The sequence below is a fragment of the Diorhabda sublineata genome, chromosome 2 (assembly GCF_026230105.1).
Source record: "Diorhabda sublineata isolate icDioSubl1.1 chromosome 2, icDioSubl1.1, whole genome shotgun sequence".
Lineage (NCBI taxonomy): Eukaryota > Metazoa > Arthropoda > Insecta > Coleoptera > Chrysomelidae > Diorhabda > Diorhabda sublineata.
Window position 1 is genome coordinate 14,909,693 of NC_079475.1, and position 11,807 is coordinate 14,921,499.

Consider the following 11,807-nt stretch of genomic DNA (forward strand, 5'->3'; position numbering starts at 1 on the left):
CACATCATAATGTGCATTCTTTTAATGTGGTGTGGACGACAGTGTGTATCAAATTTTCCTTTACATGTTTTAATGTAAAATGCTAATTTTTGTTTCGAGAAATTAAATAAAAATTATTTAAGTCACTTTCTAATTTATCTTATAAATAATAAGAGTGGATTTAACTGATTTTGCAGCAGTCTCTAAGACTGAGAATATTGTTAACTTATAATTTTCATTATACTGATTATAACTTCAATACAAAATTTATCGTAGAAAACCTGGCAAATTGGATCTGAGGAGCATCGTGTGGTTTTCTTTTATATTTTGTCTTGATGGTTACACCAATCCTCAAGTTTTGCTTCATTCTAATCACAAATAACAAAGTGAAATGATATGTGGTCTATAAACAGCAACTTAAAGAACAATTAAGTAATAAGTAATCTCATTCTTATATTTTGTATCTTGCAATATTTAATGCAATTGAGATTTTATTTTTGGTAAGTAATTGAATCTATTATTCATACTTGCTCCCATAGGCTAGTACTAGGTGAATTCGAGTTTTTTCTTTCCCCACAATGTCTGTTAGACCTAATTTTATGTGCTTCTTAAGATGTTAGTAGTCTGTAAGAAAGCCATTTAGAAGGTGTTGCTCATTTTTGTTATAATTCAAATATTTTTTTGATCAATTTGTATCAAAGTTGTGAATAAACTTTTGAAATGAACCAGTCCAACAAAGCACCGCCAGAATTCTTATCTTCAGTACCCTCTTTCAGTTATTATATTTGATACTCATTTTGTTTAATGCTTTGAAGGAAAAATAATTATGTAAATGAACTTATTGATCAAGATATGGCTACTGTAGATTAGTAATCCCAACCAATGGCTGCCAGTGAAGCATTTTTTTGTACAGTTTATATTTATTTTTTAATTAAGAGAAATAAGTGTTTTATTTTTAGTAACTGACACGAATTACGTTCATTCCTATTATTGCAACCACAATTATGTTGAATATGTTTTTGTATTAATATAGAAATTTGTCCAGTTGTGTATATTTTATTTCATCCTACCAACTTGACAGGAAATGACACTGGAAAAAAATGGCTATTCAATTTAATCTATCCACAATTTTTAGGTCGAGAGGATTTTAAAATAGTGCGTGATGTGATTGATTAATGCTTGGATTAATCAAAAGTTTACTACCATTAAAAATTCAAACGAATGTTTGCTTGGATATCTTTTAACTTGATTCAAGTTTTACATCGGGATGTCACAGTAGATGAAACTTGATTACACTATTATACCCCAGAATAAAAATTCACTCAAAACAATGGAATTTATCCGAGGGACGTGGTCGCAAAGAAGTTAAACAGTTTTTTTACAAATGGCACTGTGTTTTGAAATTCCAAAGGTGTAGATTGTTTGGCATTACAGCCACTCTGAATCTATACCTAGAAGGCTCTACATCTTATTGTTTTGCTTCCAAAATGCGTAGATTCCTCCCACCACTTATATTCCTACGGCTTCTGTGTCCCATTTCGCAAGGTGTTAGTACTACTCCTTTAAAGTACTTAAGCCTTTTAGCGAAATGGGTAGGGCATTCGCAGAGTAGATGCTCTTGTAACAATCTAAAATCAAGACGCCACCAGGCAGTGTTGGCTCTCTCTTTAACAATTCCGTTGACAGTCAACGGTGACGGATGATAGAGCAGGAAAGATTATTTTATTACTGTTGTAACATTCAATTTTACTTTCGTATATTAAAGTAAATATATATTTAATTTTGGGTAAAGTGCAATATAATCATTACTTTTACCCCCTAGAACCCGCAATAATGGCGCTTAACATCGCCCCGTTCACTGTCAAAGGAAGATGATGACTTCGATTGTGAGAGAGACCAGCCAACACTGATTGGTGGCGTCCTGATTTTAGGTGATACACTCTGCTATTTCCATGGTTTGCACGCAGATTCTGCAGTTGTCCTCCGCCATGCCTATCGTCTTGATATGTTTTACGGGCCAGTGACCAATCAGAAGTCCGACCACCAGTTTGATGTCGTTTCGGGTCATCGAGAAATTTTTCAGACGTCTTAGTTGATGTGGTTGTGAATCTTTTGAATTGTCTTAGTTCTGGAGTGCTTCTTCAGGTTCGTCCTTTCAGCTCATTATTGATGTGGCATCTCATGAGACTATAGTAGGGCTCTGGTCCTAGGTATGGAGTCGTTACCTCTTTTTTGGCAATACTCTTTGTTTCCTCATTGCTTGATTTATTTTGATGGTCTGAAAAATGGCTTGTGATGTACCTTGAGGTATAGAAAGCTTATATTTTGATTCACAAATCCCCCATCACATATTTTATCTCAGGTGTTGTTTAAATTAGACATTTTATTCGCTTTATTCTATTATTCAATTGAAGTATATAAACTACAAGGGATAGGCGTGTACAAAATTCTTGTAATATATAACAAGTTGGGGATTGCATCTCCCACCATTAGATATAGGAGTGGCTCTTACTAAGTCAGGGTAGTCGTAAAGGCGAGAGTATGTGACCAGTCTTAGTTAGATCGTTAAAAGTGTACGTTGATAAACAAATTATAAAGTAAATACAGTCCTTATCATTTTAACACTTCGAATACAAACAACAAGGACTTACTGACGAAACTTTTGTTTACCTTGACGATATCTTAATTTATAGTACTTCCCTTGAGTAACATGTACAGAGAGTTGAACAAGAATTTGACAGACTGAGAATATAACTTAATGGTACAATTTGTCAAATCTGAATACCTTAAAAAATCTTATGTTATATAATTAATCCTGAAGGTGTAAAACATAATCGCGAGAAAATTTCTGTAATTTAATAACTTCCTAAAACCCAAACTGAAATCAAAAGTATCCTTGGACTAACGTTTCGTATAAAATTTTGCCAAACTAACCAAACCTATAATGAAATGTTTGGAATAAGGAATGCGAATAATCCTTCTTCTTCTTATTCATTTTTAAGATCTCATGATCTATTAGTTTCGCAGGCTCCTCTGTATCAGTTCCTGGGAGGTGGACTGCCAGCTGTCTATCCATCTCTTAGGTGGTCGTCCGGGTTCTCTTTTCCCTATTGGTTTCCCTTCAAGTACGAAGCTTGGCAGTCTACTCCCTTCCATTCTTCACACGTGGGCGTACCAGTATCTTTTTCTTTGTCTCCTTCATAGATTCTTCAAAATTGTGAAGAAATCTTAACAAACGATTTCATATTACAATATCCAGACTTTTCCTAACCGACGATTTTGACAACTGACAGTAGTAACTATTGGGAGCAGTATTATCCAAGGTACCGTTCCAAATGACACACCTGAACGATTCAGAAATCAATTACTCTAAGATTGAAAAGGAATCACTTGCAATCGTATGGCGTTTGAAATTAAATGAATATAATAGTTATTTACGTTATAAGTTCGGGTACGAGATAGTGATAATACACACTGTCTGTCTGAATTAGCCTGTGGGCGCTGCTAAATGCCTGTTTCTTCCCATAAGGTGGAGGGGTGGCAGGTATAGTAGCGTTTCTAAGACTAAAACGGATCAGCTTTTGAATCTTGTTTATTTCTTTCTGAGCTGTTGTTTGTACAATTTTCGACCACAAAGCGCTGCGTATTTGACCAGGGATTTTGTGACTGCTTTATGTTTCCATATAGCCTTAGTGGTCTATGGGATTATCTTGTATATATGATTGTTCCAAGTAGGTGTTTTATACAGGGTGTGTGTTATTCATTTTTTTTAAAAAGGCCTTTTTTGCTAAACTCTAATGACCGTTTGATAGAGCAGAAAGAATATTGGTCGTGTGACACACATTTTTTACTTTACGTTATACACCCTTAGAGTATTAAATCACGCACAGCTGTTGGTAAAAACTTGATATTTCCATATAGAAATTCATGTTATAATTTGAAATGATGTATCTTTTTTAGCGTATTAAAAACACAGTTATTTTGTTTCTCTTTATAATCTCATCTTGGTATAGCAAATATTAAGTGAAAGTTTAAATTATGTTCTTCCGGTCGACATAATTGCTACTTGAAAATTTGCTTTTTTTATAGGGCTTACGAATCATCAGTTATTGAAACCGTCCTCTCAAGGTTTGGTGTGTAACTCGAAAAAAAAATGTTATTCACCTACGTAGGTATTTTAGTATTTTAGATTGTACGTAATTACTCAAATTTCACAAATCATTTTCTGTTAGTGAAGTTGGTTTTAGTTTCAGTTAGAAACATAATGATGTCTTACTTGGAATTCACCGAACTCGAAGCAATAAAATCGAGGCAAATCGATTCTAAATTTGATTTTTCGATTAGTACTTATTCGATCACTATTTAGCAGCAAGTCTTGAAAGGTAGTTAAATCTGCAGATTTAGCTACAGCTACAGAGCGGGAAGTGGAACCTATCTCTACTCGCTATTAAAATATTTACTCCCATACGAGGATATATTGAAAAATTCTTAGCCTACTATAAAACTAAACAAAATTTCAAAGTCAAAATATTTTATTATTCAATATTTTCTCTTCTTAATTGAATACATTTATTACAGCGAACCTGCAACGTCTCTAGACCTTCCAAAAAAAATTAGTCTTTTTGCTCTGCAAACCAGACCTCCATAGCTTTTATTACCTCCTCGTTGGAAGAAAATTTACGACCTTTTTTAACTTTTTTTCAGTTGAAGAAAGAGATGATAGTCGGACGGAGCTAAATCTGGTGAATAAGGGGGGTGTTCTAGTAATTCAAACCCTAAATAACGAATTTTTTGCATGGCAGGGGCGTTGTCCTCCAAAAACAAAACACCTTGGGATAGCTTTCCACGTCTTTTCTCTTTAATTAGTAATCTTCAGTTATTGTTCTACCCTTATCCAAAAAATCAATCATGAATACTCCATGGCAATCCCAAAAAAACTGACGCAAAAACTTTTCCAGCAGATTTTTGGACACGAAACTTCTTAGGTCTTGGAAAACCAGAGTGTCGCCATTCTATCGATTGTTGCTTTGTTTCTGGATCGTACCCAAGTCTCATCCATAGTAACAATTGGGTTTAAGAAGTCTACGTCTTTTTCAAATCTAGCACAGATCGAAAGCGATGTTTCTACCCTTGCACGCTTTCGGTCAACATTCAAACATTTGGGGATCCATTCTGCAACAATTTTTCTCATGTCTAAATTTACGTGAACTATATGATGAACGCGTTCGTATGAAATAATCAGTACTTCAAATATCCGTCTTAGCCCAATTCGACGGTCTAATAAAATCATGTCATGAACTGCATCGATATTTTCGGGGACTGACACAGAAACTGGCCTTCCCGATCGGTCATCATCTTTAATGGAAAATTTACCTCTTTTGAAGCTTGCAGTCCAATTTTTCACGGTGGCATACGAAGGACATTGATCACCAATGGTATTAAGCATATCTTCGTAAATCTGCTTACCTCTTAACCCTTTTAAATACAGGTAGATACTTGATGATGGCTCGATACTCCAATTTTTCGATTTTCACAATTTCTTTTAATTTATTGCGTTTACTCTGGTTTACTTTACACTGACACTTCTAATAAGGTATTGTTCGTTGCTATGGTAACGCAATATTTTGTTTATACATGGAACTGGTGTAGACTAACTAGATATCAATACATCCTCGTATCTCACCCTCTATCTTCAATATTATCTCTACGGTAAAAGATGACAACTATCCGTATTTCCTATTGTAGAAGATTGCTTAATCACCAGGTACAAACAGTATCGCTCAAAAAAATCATATCAGGATCTATCTAACGCGAAAAATGTTCAAAATTGCGGGGACACAGTTTATTTTCAATCAAAAATGGTTAGTTGATAAATTTTGACAAGCTTCATGTCCCTGTGTGTAGAAAGGTTTGTGCTGAAAGTGCAAGTGTGAATAACGAAATATGTATTAATGTGAACACCTGATATTAAATTGGACGCCACCAGCTTTTTAACGAACGAAGGTTAAATTGAAAAAAAGGTGAAAACACCTTATGAATTGAATCAAAATCTAAACCGACTATCCCCAGTCACGATTATTCAAATATATATTTAATGTTGTGAACAATGTTTCAGCAAATAGAAAGGGTATCAGAGAAGGTTTTTGTTTACTCTTTTACCAAATGTTTCCATTCTTTCTTATCTCCTACTAATTTTTCCTTTTTCGACTCCTATATTCTTCATTTGGTATACCCACTTCCAAGTTTGGTTAGGTTAGGTCAGGTTGTTGTATAAGATGGTAATGTGTTTTGAGCCAGAAGGTATTTTTTTTGAGAAAATCGATCTTCAATGCAGTTAAAACTTCATTTGGAAGTCTGACATCAACTTTCCTGAAGTCTATTGGCGACGAATAGAATAAAATTATTACAATCCGTTCATTGAATTATCATATCTCGTATATATAATATATTTGGCATTGATAATAAGTTATACAGGGTGTCCCACGACGAGTTAAAACTATTTGTATATTGCAAAATACTTATAGTAAAATCAAGAAAATTTCTACGTTTGTGTTTTCGGATACGATCTTTTTAACTAGAAAATTTTTAAAGGTGGCCGACTTCTGGTTCTACTGAGATATCCAGATAGACCACGACCAAACCACGCATACTGTTAAAAGAATCCTCAACAATTTGAAGCATACGGTTCGTTTGAAGCAAAAGTTAATCGAATTAAACCAGTTATTGACCTGCATCTCTAAAAATTTACAGAAAACATTTAATATATGGATAACGGTGAGGTTTAGGTATAGGAAAGTGTATGAATTTGCCTCATTTTTTATCCCTGAATGCATTAAAACAGAAAAAACCGGGTGGTTCTATTTGAAAAAATAAAGAAATTTGATATTTATAAAGTTAAACTCTGAATATTTTTTATGCACACCCTGTAAAAAATGAAAAAAATTTAATATAGATTCCAATAGGTCTGACATTGCTAAAAGCAACCGAATAGAAACCATTTTCATATTTTTAAGGGTATCCTCGTAAAAAAATAATTTATAAGCAACGGTCTCCAAGGGTCAAATTTTTTAGAAAAGTATTAATAACTCAAAAAGTATGCATTTTTCGAAAAAAGTTTTTAGATAAAAGTATACCAAAATTTTACGTAGATTTCTAAAATGTGTTAATATACAGGGTGTTCTATTTAAAATAATAAAATTATAGTCAACTTCCGGTAGAATCGGAAACTTAGAAATTTTCATGATTTTACTAGTATTTTGCATATACAGATAGTTTTAACTTGTCGTGGGACACCCTGTATGGTTACAATAATGTTTTTTTCTCAAAACACTTTGAATTAACATAAAACTACGTTTTTACATTAACTTTTCTATTGAATAATACTCGAAGATTAATTCTATGTGTATTCGTTGTTTGCCATTCAATGGTTTTCCGACCAATAAAAAAAAGTTTCGACTCTTTTGTTGTAATTTTTGAAGCTTGGATGTCTCCCACCTTTTGAATCGTCATATAAAGTGATTTTTTAACTAATTTAGTATTATAATTAGTTCCAATCGCGATGCAAAATGGACATGCAAAATTTTCAAACCAATATAAAAGCTGAACTAAATTCTACGCTGGGTCATATTGCTCCTTTGTTATAAATTGTAAAATTTTGGGTAACAGAGTTTAAACGAGATCGTACAACCTGCGAAGACGAGCATCGTAGAGGTGACGATTCCAGAAATTCCACAAAGCGGTACTGGGTGATCATCGACTTAAAATTTTGAAAAAGAAAAAATTATCAACGGCGAGTATTATGCGAACTTATTGCAACGTTTGAGCGATGCTATCAACCAAAATTAATGAATTAAAGTTTGAATTGCTATATCATGTACCGTATTCGCCAGATTTAGCCTCATCAGATTATTTTCTGTTCGGAAGTCAAAAATTTTCCAATAATAATAATCATGTTGTGAGAACAGCAAGTCCGAAAAAAGTTAGACAACGGTAGTTGCAGGATAATTTAATATTTTTGATAAAAGATTAATTTTTATTAATGATATAAATACGTAGTACAGATCGAAAAATATTTTTGTGATCAAAATTTAGATCTACGTTTTCCATAATGAATTGTGAATCATAATTAGACCTCTAACATACAGTAGATGATTTAAATGAAGTGCCATAGACTCAGGTACATCCAACTCGAGACATCGTTGTTGTAATTTGTTTAAGTATTTGTCGTAACTATCTAGGAATGCTATAAAAAGTAATAAATTCGGTACAATAAGTGATGAATAGTTTTAAAGTGTAACTTTCAATTACAGTAAGTTAAACATTAGTATTCTTAGGCAACACTCAACTGATAAGAATGTAGAAATGAGGAAAAGGGAGAAATCCATCAAAATTTCGTGGAAAAAAATACTATTCCTATTGTATCGAAATGTTACATTACCAGAACAAGAATAGAACTGGGTTTGTAAATAATGTAGGGGATACATCCATAGTAAGAATCATAGTGCCCTTGAGAGGTTCACCTGGAGCATCTAATTCCCACCTCAATATCTCTGGAGCGCCGTGGGCCTGAGAGATGGATAGGGGATTTTTAACATCGGCTTAGTCGAGAAAAAGAGCATAATACTGTTTTTAGGGTTGGTGTTACACCCAAAAAAATACATCGTTCGAAGTAACGTTAATGTCAGTCTTCAAAAGTTTTATGTATATTTTGTGTACTATATATACGATTAATCTAGAAAACAAGAACATGCTATCAAGAAGAAGATGAGAATGTTGTATCACCCTCTTTACAACCCTTCATAAATCAATCAAATGATGAATCTAGCTTAGACGATTCTGACTACCATAATTAGTTATAAAGATACTTTGGAATTGAAATGTTTTTTTCTTTTGTTTTATTTGAAAAAAAATTATTTTCGTTCATAGTTTTTGCTTTGAAATTTCGTTTTCTAGGGTACGAAAAGAGCTCAGTTTATGTCTGTTACCATGCTCAAACCAACGTCTCTACAGACGTAATTAAACGACGCAAACCGATCGAGTTTGGGCTTATTGGATTAGTCTTGATTGGCGTGAAAATGCATTTCCAACATATTTGGAAAAAAAAGTTCGTTTCGTTTGTAATGAATGTCGATTATGTCTGATTGATTAAATTGATGAACCAATGCCATGCATCGATGGCTGAATGTTATGAGGATTGCGCTTCAGGGTACCAGGGCGAACCCTGTCGTACTGAAGCCCTTATCCTTCTACAATGGACCGGGATATAACAAATATGACGCTTTATAAGTTCATCAATTTTTAACTTCTAGTTCATTTTATTAACAAATAATGAAAGTTTGTTTTTAAAAAAGGGTTTTCGTTATATTTTTATGATTTATTGAAATAGATATATATCAATACAAATAATAATAACGGCATTTGAATCTAAAATTTTCAAATAGTTGTAAAGTAAAATCCCAACAATTCCTATGTTTAATGATTCAGTAAAATCTTAAATTCTAAGATAAACAGTAGATATATTAATCATTTCTAAAATCAATATGAAGTATTATTGGTTATAATGCTCGTAATCAGGATTACAGACTCATTTATTTTTTAGTAATAATAAAATTCAATATGAATACACAATTAGAAACTAAACTCAAATAAATTATTAATAATTATCACCTAGACTCATCAGTTATATAAATAATGATGAATGATCTAAAAAAGAAGGCTTATTCACTGAGCATAATCTCTACTTCACTTTGTAAATGTAGCCAAAAATATATCAAATTCAAATAACTCCTTCTCATGATCCGCTCTAATATCTCCCCGATGCTAATGTTAACTTACACAGTTTCTTTTTTATGCCCGAAGTTTTAGCAGAGCTTCGCAGAACAATTGATGATATCAAAAATAAATATTCATCTGGAACTGAGAGACTTACACCAAAAATATTTTCGATTGCACATTAAATCACCTTAGCACTTTAATTAACGTGCTTGTTGTGGACAATTCCTTGAAATATTGCCCCCTTATCTATCTAAAATTAAGTTCCTTCTGCTTTGCGCTGAGATCAGTTTCCAAAGAACTGAACTTATCCATCTCCTTAACAGTCTATTCTGTCCTTATTAAGTCGCATCTCCGATATGCCCTTCCCTTCTGTGGTGCGACTCAATTTGAGCGAATCGTCATCAAAGTTTGAAAGAGAGCTGTTAGACTCGGACTAAACACTTACTGCAGGGAATTCTTTAAAAGCTGAATTCTGATTCTTCCTTCCTTATTTCCACGGTTCTCCAATTTCAGAAAGATCGTTGCACGGCTATCCGCTTAGGAACATTGAGCATCTACTCCACGTTCAGAATTAGTTAAATGGTCAATATTGTACAATGCAAAAAAATGCATAATAGCTTGCTAATTGAAATCAAATCGATATCATCAATTCCGGTATTCCGCAATAATTTGAGGGCACATTTACTGGAAAGTGCCTTTTCCTCTGTAAACGACTTCTATTCTAATTATTACCTATTACTATTAACTATAATTTCTATAAATCTTTATTTAGTTATTTTTATGTTTGTTTTTTAATTTTTACATGCTTTTGTCTACAAATTTGACAATAAAGCTCTCTAATAGAAAGAACTAACATTTCGACTTTTTTTATTTAACAAAATATATTATTTAGAATTCAGTTCGGGTTTTGTAACAATGTTTAGTTCTTAATGAGTATCTCAGTATGTTTTGCAGTAGCTACTGCGACTTCTTTCCTCCAATGTTTCTTATTGCCTGTTTTCTTTGATTTTGAAATCTCTCTTGCAAAATATACGATACGAAGGATATACAGTTCTTGCTATAAAGCAAATGGGGTGGTTTTATATCAAAGCGAATAAAAAATAAGATATTTTGAGACTATGACGGTCAGTTTATAAATATTTCAACAACATATAACTCGTTCTGTTTTTTCTCTCCTAGATGCGTCTTCAAAGTTTCTATAAACTTTTCACTGCTCGTATCTTTATCAGGTAATATTTTGCTTATTTAGGGGGGGGGTTGAGCCTCCAGAACCTTCCCATTGGCTACGCGCGTGTCTTCTAGCTCGTGCATTTTCAGTCAACAATCATTAGTTTCCCTTTGTGGATGTTCTTCCTCTTTTGGTCGACCACTGCTATGCTGGTCTTCGCAGGTCGTACGGTCTCGTTTAAATTCTGCTACCCAATATTTTACTATTTATAACGAAGGAAGAGTCTCACCCAGAATAGAATCTGGTTCAGTTTTATGTTGGTTGAGCTTATGCCTTTAAAATAAAAGTATTGTATACAGTGGTATTTTTCAAGCAACTACCGCCATCTCTAGATCAGGCCAAATGCTTCTGGGACCATTTTCGTATAAAGAAAACTAGGAAAAGATATGTAAATATTATACTCTGCTTTTAAAAGGGGCAACATAATCACGATGATGCTGAATATTCGTCTATTACTGTAACTTTTCTTATACTGAACAATCGTCAAACAAATAGGTGAGATAACTAATGGGGTAAATATCATACCCATGGTAATACTAACCGACTTTGTATTTTATATAATAGGCTTTGAAAATAAACCACTTTAATTGTTATCGGGATATTTTTTAGACATTTGCTTCAATTTCGTTCAATGTATCTGAATTTGGTATGTTTAGTAATTGTTTGTCATAAAATGATGACATAATTTAATTAAACATATTGTATAGTTTACAAATCCAAATGAGGAACATTTTGCATCACCTTTTAACAATATATGAACGAATATATTATATTCAGCGAACTGGCGCAGCTTTTCAACCTACACAAGCACTTGTTGATGAGAATA